We start from the raw sequence: 8,185 nt of genomic DNA, 5'->3' as shown, positions 1-8,185 counted from the left end.
TTGGCTCTAAAAGTGATTGACCTTGTTCACAATTTTTCTTCATTTTGTCTGGTCCCATTCCATGGAGGCTCTAATACTAGTTAAGTATAATTTGCACAGCCAACGAGTGTTGGCTCCCTCCAAGTTTGAAGAAATTGAGTTGCTAAATTGAAGGTAAAGAAATAGGGAAAGTATGAGAATTGCCATTAGCCTATTCAAAGTACTAAGAAATGACGCATTGATGAGATAAGAAGATGTTAAAAGAAGAATGTTAAAGAATTATAATTATGATGTCGAGGAGAAGGTCCTTTATGCTAGAGACTTGATCCTCATAATAATAAATGTGATAGCTTAATAGCCAGCACTCTGTAAATGGTTCTTAATTAAGGAGGAATCTTAGATTACGTGTTGGTCACACTATTAGTTAGACTTGCCCTCTAAAGATTATCAATATTAGTTGGTAAATATAGTCTTTTCTAGTACTTATTGGGAGATCTTTGAATGTAAGTAACTTTTCTAAGCAATATTCTATACCTTCATCATACTTCTTGATAAAGATCTTCATTTAAGTTAATCCCCCCATGAAATGCATTCACCATATTTGAGTCATTCATTTCATAGTCTCTAGCCCATTGAATCTCCTTAATGCTATAATTGTGTAACTGCCCGACTAGTTATTATTTTTTAGTGATCTTTGCTTGGGGATATGACTCCTTGTTGGTCAACTTCACCCTCATAGCCTTCACTTCGTTCTAGACCTCCTGATGTAGATGGAACTGAAGGTAAAACTTTCATGCTTCATTTTATGATGGTGAGCTAAGGTGAAACTTTCATCCTAACTCATTGCCTAAACACTCATTACAACAAAAGGGAGCCCTTGGAGGGGAAAGTATCGAAGAGGGAAGAGTAGATAGCACAATCCAACTGATAGGCTCATAATGAGGCTTCATTTCTAGGAAAGATCATCTTGTATTCGGCTCTGTGAGTAGAGGATCACTCAATTTATTGAATCTTCTTGATTTTCCTTTGCAACGAGAATGTAGGAGCCTTTCTTTTGGCAATACTTTCTTATAGACACCCTCTTATCTTGATATCTCTTATGCTAGCACCTCATATATGAGTATCCTGTAAGGCTGTTCGAGTAAATCAACCCATGGATGTAAGTGAAAGGGTGTGAGACATTTACAAGTGGGAGATAACATAAAGTTTTATGCTCTATGAAGCATGGAATCTTGTTGCGATGATCACATATACAACTATGTTAAGGTCCTCAATGAGATCTTAATAGCCCTTTATGGTGGTGTGGATAGGTGGATCCATGGTGATCGCTCTTGGCGTCATCGCTCTGAAAGGAATACATGCATGATAGAGGGTTATGTTGTTGTGTCGCATAATGGGATAAATTCCTTTAATACAACTGGTGATGCCACTTGTCTTTTGACTTTTCCTACTTACCCATTAGCCTCTGTTATCTCAAAAAACTTAGTACCTCTAAATCATCATAAAGGCTATTGGTATTAGATTCATGTGTAGAGGAAACATCACAAGGACTTACTATATAAATTCATAAGACGCTTTTATTGAAAAACTTAGTGTTTGAGACATATTGAATAAGTTATTGACCACCATAATGATAAAAATGAATAGCTTAATATTTAATGCCAAAACCTTAGAATAAAGGAAAGAGGCATACCCATTAACCCCTAAAATCAGCATGTTCACCTTATCGTTGGAAAATAGAGTCAGCCCAACTAGCACAATCCAACTAATTGCTAACTTAATAAACACATTTGTGGCTCAAGTTCACGGAAATGATTGCATATTTTTGTAAAATGCCCTTAAAATATCATTACCATATCAATTTAATAATAATTTCTTTAATCAATCAAAACTATCATATTGATGATTAATATTGTTCATGTATGTAAATAAATTATTATAAATTATTATTAGATATTATAAAGATTGTATGCATATCATATAATAATTCATAATATTGTTTGGCCATGTATTTATTTTGAAATATTAATTTAATATAATAATTTATGTTTTAAACAATTTTCTAAAATTAAAATAAACTCCAAATGAAATTTAGCTTGATCAATTCCACCATACATGAGACAACCAACCTTATTTGAAAAAAAATAAATCAACTTTTTATATAAGCGACATCTTCCTTCGTGAGGAAAGTAATTTTGATATCATGGATTTTATTTAAATTTAATTTTGGAGGCAAGTTAAATTATTAAAAGAAGATAATTTGACCAAATAAGAAATTATTTTGAATATATATTAAATTTCTCTTAGAAAGCTCAGTTAGAAAGTGAAATTTTTAATACAAATATGGAGCATGAAGGCTTTCGGCCGAGTGGGTACAAAGCGAGCAAGAAAAGACTTGTATATGTATTTGGGAGGGATCATCATCTTTCAATGTTTAAGGATTTTGTTAATGAATGAATATCAAGAGGATTCGACCAAACAAACACACTAGCAGAAAATAAAGAATTAAAAACATGACAAATTTTAAATTTTTGAAAGCAATTTTTTTCTTAAAAACAAGAAATTTTTGCCCAAAAACTTTCAAATTTTAAATTTTTGAAGGCAATTTTTTTCTTAAAAACAAGAAATTTTTGCCCAGCATGGGATATTATGATGAATTTGGTTAAGGAAGATTTTTTTTTCTTTTAATTTTATGTCATTTCAAATTATAATCATATATTTCATGTAATATTTTATATTTTTCTATTTTATTTTATTTTTATATTATAATATTATAAATAATTATAAAACATGTAGTACCCCATTGTAATGGAGAAAAAGTTGAAGATAAATAAAATTTGTTAAGACATTATTCTTCTTTTAAAGTCGTAGTTTGGTGGCTTTTAAGTTTAGGTGTGATTTGGTGAGCTTGGTGTCTCTTTCAACAAAATAATCATTGTAGCCATGTCCACATATTTCCACTTGGACAAACATGGTGTTATCACCTTCATCCCGCTTGCCAAATTTTATTAATAAAAACAAAACTCATGCTTGCTAAATTATTTGAAGAACTCGTTAGTCATTAGGCCTTACCTTTTGAAATTATTCACTAAAGCAATAATATCAATGAATCATATTAGTACCTATTGGCATAGCCAATAAACATTTAGTGTACTCTCTCTCTCTCTAAAGCCTTAATGTATTTTATCAGAAAAATGTGATAGCTCAAGGAGTGCTTGAGGCATGAGTGAAGAGAGAGTCACATATAATGAATGAATATCAGTGCTTGAGGCATGAGTGAAGAGAGAGTCACATATAATGAATGAATATCACAAATGGATTTTTAATTGCTAAAAGGTATTCATAGCCAAAATGTTACAAGACAAACATCACATTCACAATAAAGAAATAAATTCTTATCAAATTTTCTCTCATCATTATAACTATGTGATCTGTTCATATTCCAAAAATATCAAGGGCAACTAGCTTAAAAAATAAAAAGAAGATTGATAAAAAAAAGGTGAGTGCACCTAACTAAAAGTCACATAAAGACCAGTCAATTACGAACAAAATATTCATTAAGAACTTGCAATTAATTTTTATCTTTTAACATATTGCATGAAGAAAAACATATTTTTGTCATCAAGGAAAAAAGTTCAAAATGGAACCCAATAGTACCTTTACCAAGAGAATTCTATTTCTAGCTAGTCACCGTAATATGAACTCAACTCTAACAACAAATCAAATTGAACTAAAAAATTGAATATTTTCAAATGATGTTGGTTTCACTCGTCAAATCCTTGAGCCCTTGATGAATGGTAACAATGGTCTCACTAGAAGAAAGCCCACCTTTTATTCTAGAAAGGAAAGTCTCTCAATCCCTTCATCAATATTTTACATCAGCCATAATAAGTTGCTTAAAAACTCATGTTTGCTTCTAAAGAGGCCAGCAAATCTCAACTCTATGAATTCAACTTTCAAACCCCCTAATTATGAAAGCAGTGTATCTGTGAGATATGCACCATATACAAAACCTTGCAAGCTTCTTGGGCTATCTCTTGAGAAAGGGAGATTGGATAACATCCTTATTGACATCAACATTAGCCATCAGGAGGGTCTCACAAATAACCTAGATAATTATCCATTTCATTGCCTTTAGGTTACCTAACTGAAGCCTTCCTTATTATATTAATATTAATGTCAAGAAAAGAAAACTCTCTTTTCAAAATAATAATGGGAGGCACCTCTATGTGCCACCTTCATAACCCTTGAATCCATAACAGAAGTCTGAGAACAACAATAAGTTGTAGCCTACTGAACTCATTTTTATTAAGGTGGACACATCTTGCCTTCCAACATATCTCTAGGCTCTAGAATCTAATCTTAGAAATTTCTTAGCAAGCTTCCCTAAGCTATTTTTTTTTTTTTGTTAAATCTAAACCCAAAATTTGCCCAATTAACTCTTCTTAACTTGAGATGAACTCAAGTCCATCTTTAACTCATTTAGTTCAAGTTAAGGAAGTCATATTTAGGATTTCATGAACAAAAATAAAAGTAAAATCTTCTATAAGACCTAAAATACCCTTCGACAACCCTTAGACCCTAGGACCCAATGAATCAAAACTCACTTCAAAGTCTTAGGATTCATCTTAGAAGTCTTTAGACCTTCTTTGACTCACCCTAGAGTTAAGTAGCTTAATTAACCCAATTTGATTAGATTAACCCATAATGAATCATTGCCCAACTAATTAAATCAAATCTTTTTTGTTAAAGTATTTGGTTCATAACGAACTCAACTAGCTTGCACGTCATTAGGAACCATATTTGAGTCAATCTTGGCTAGCCTAACATGATTGAATCTAGTAGACTACCTTAAATGCTTTCAAACAAAATGAAAGCTACCTCACCAAATTTAAAGTGAAAAACAGTAATGCTTTTAATATAACTAGACAGGTCACAAAGTCCATGGTGAGTCATATCAAGTGTAACTGAATCAAAGCAAAATTTTGATCTAATCAAACACAATTATACAAAAACTACTCTATCTGTAAATTCTTATAAAATAAGCTTTAAATTCAAAAAAATTGCAATAACAACTTAGCACATGAGCTTTCAAAATACAATGGATCCATTTTGGGTTAACTTAAACTAACTTAAAATTGATTTAATCTTAGGCAGATATTCTAAGTAAACTCAACTCCTCTTAAACTTAATTCAACCCAAACTAAACTAATGCCTTGAACCCTATTCAAGTTCAAACCAAACTTAAATACTAAATTAGCTCACCAAACTCAAACACACTTAAATTTCAAATTAAATTGCCTAAGCTAAAACTAAATTCATTGATAATCTCTTAAGAACCTCCCAAATAATTTTATAATAAATGAGGTAGCTGAGTGCTAATTAGTAAGCAAACTTAAATGTTCTAAAAGCAACACACGATAGGGCTTATTCCAAGATCACAAATCACCCTACATAGGATAATACTAATTCTAAATATACCTAATGGCTGAGATGTTACATGTAAGCTTAAATTAAAACACATTTAAAACTATTTTAGCCTACCTCAACCTTGTTCATATTGATGCTAAACCATTAAAAAGTGCAAGTTAACTATAATTAGTTCACTGAGAATGTAATTAATAGTTTATTAAAATCATTTAAATAACCCTAAAGGTAGCCTACCTATTGTATAGTCCATTGCAACCCGAAGTTAAGAAATACAAGAAGGTATTTAGGCTCAATTTAACTCTTAAAAACCAAGAAAACCATCTAACTCACTTAAAATTATCTAGGATTGTTGGCATTTTCCATTGGATCCATCCAGATAGCTAAAACCTTGAATTATGAAACTTGCCACTCTCTTGACCGATTATTTCATCAAGCTCAAACTATAAATAACTCTTATTTTAATAGAGTTAAATTTGAATAGTGGTATTCTCAGCTTTCCATGGAACTCCAACTAACTTCTTGAACCCTCAATTCTTCAAAATACCCCACTCCTAAACCAAGAACCACCCAAGTTTGTATCTCCTATTTTGACTACCATCAAGAATTAAAATCAAATTCCCCTCAACTCTAAACACCAACTAATAGGTGTTCTTGTGCCTTTGGCAAACCTCCTAGAATGCATCAAAAGCTTTGAACCCTCCTTCAAGCTAGTTATCACTCAAGCCTTTTCTAAATTTTTTGTTTGGGACTTTAATATTTTGTGAAGAAAATAGTGAAATCATCTCAATCCCATAGTAGAATAGCTTCTAAGGTCATGTTTGAACTCTATGAAGTTTTTTTATTATAATCTCAATCCATTAATTGGATTATTAATTTTCCTAATGCATTTGACTTAACAATCACAACTCAAAATTAATATAATAAATAAGAAATAAAAATATGTTCAAATGATGTCATTTACTCTCTAAAGTTATTAATAATCCTAAAAACTCATTCATAAGATTCTTGAAACAATTTTTCAAAAAAATTGAATTAATCAGTTTTGTTAATTAAATTATTCAAAAAATTAAAGTAAACTTTCCAAAATAATAATAATCACAATTAATAAAAAAATTCACCAAAATTTAACTATATAATGTTTATGATAGAGAGTATAAAAAATAATTTGAAGTCATTTTACTCATAAACATATTTTTAAAATATAAAATTTAAATAAATTCAATAAACTATGAATAATTGATTTGACCTCAAGTTAATCTCAAATTTTTATAAAGAGTTTTGGCGACATTCCAAGCTCTATAAATTTTTGTTGAAATTGTTTACTATTTAAAGTTTCAATAATTTTTTGGTTAAGAAATGGCTAAAAAATAATAAATAACTCAAAATATTTAAATAAATTTTAAAATTTTCATGAAAATTTATTGAAGACGTATTTTGTTTTAGAAATTAATTTCATAAGGTTTTGAGATCTTTTGAACTCATTATAAAAAATAAAAATATTCATAATTCATCTAGTTTTAAAAAAAATTGAAAATAAATCTAAAACATATGGAAAACTACGTTTTTGTGCTTTTAGGAGTTATGAAATATCATTTTATTCCAATTGAATGATCTGCTTCAGATCTCTTAAATTACTAGTTGGCTTCAAAGGCAAACTTATACATTCATGAGTAATCTTTAGAACCCTAAAATCAAATTAAAAAGACAAAACCCTAAAGTCCAAACAAAATTCTTAAAATACTAATTATCCTTTATAATTTTTTATAGGATAATTATGACATGGATTCTCAAAGTCAGTGCCTAACAGATCTTAGTGGATCTCGTGGTCATTCTAACCATTCTAACTTCAAGATCTGGAATAAAGTTGTCAGGTGAAAGGAAATTATCTACAATCTCAAACTACAAAAATTTGTATATGAGGCACATAACTAACATTCCAACCAGAGGTCGACATCGATTGATTATAAATTTTTAGGTGTGTGGTTGTGTTGATTGAGTAGAATGAGATTAGTGAAGCAAGGAATGATAGGGTCGAAAGGCTTGAGATGACCATTACATAGCCACAACTTTTGACACATCATCGTGACAAGCAACCTATGATAGAGGAGGAGGACGAGCAAGAGAACAAGTAGCTTTATTAATTTTTTTTTTTTTATGTATGTGTTTAACTATTTCATTTATGTTGTGAACATTATTCTACTAAATTATTTATTTGCATTTGTCATGTTTACTATGTTATCTTTCATTTTCATTGTCTATATTAGATCTTATTATGTTGCTATGAGAAATTATGAAAATGCAGTTTGCAGCCTATTAAACGAAAATGTTTACTATGTTATATATGATAACATGTTTACTATGTTATCATATTTACTAGATTTAATAAATCCTATTAAACGAAAATGCAGTTTGCAGCCAAACACCACCTTAATGACTAAAAATCACAGATTACCATCTAAAATTTAGCCAGTAATTAGTTACTCATGTATTGTCCAAACCCTGAAAATATCATGTGTTCCTCTTTATGGGTTCACTAATCTTTTCTATTGCTTTAAAAATCCAATAAACTAGTAATATAAATTAAAAAAAAAAAATCAAAAATATATTTGAAACTTAACACTGCGGGGTGCCACAAACTATATTTAAAAATCCAATAAACGACAGAGAAATGCACCTAATTTATGTTTGGGTTTCTTTTTTTTCCTTAAATAGATCTTAGTATTACATACCACCCACTTCATATGTATTTACATATCTAACACCTAAACTTTAATTT

This window comes from Phalaenopsis equestris, unplaced genomic scaffold (genome assembly GCF_001263595.1).
Source record: "Phalaenopsis equestris unplaced genomic scaffold, ASM126359v1 Scaffold001062, whole genome shotgun sequence".
NCBI lineage: Eukaryota > Viridiplantae > Streptophyta > Magnoliopsida > Asparagales > Orchidaceae > Phalaenopsis > Phalaenopsis equestris.
This window is presented reverse-complemented; position numbering follows the sequence as displayed.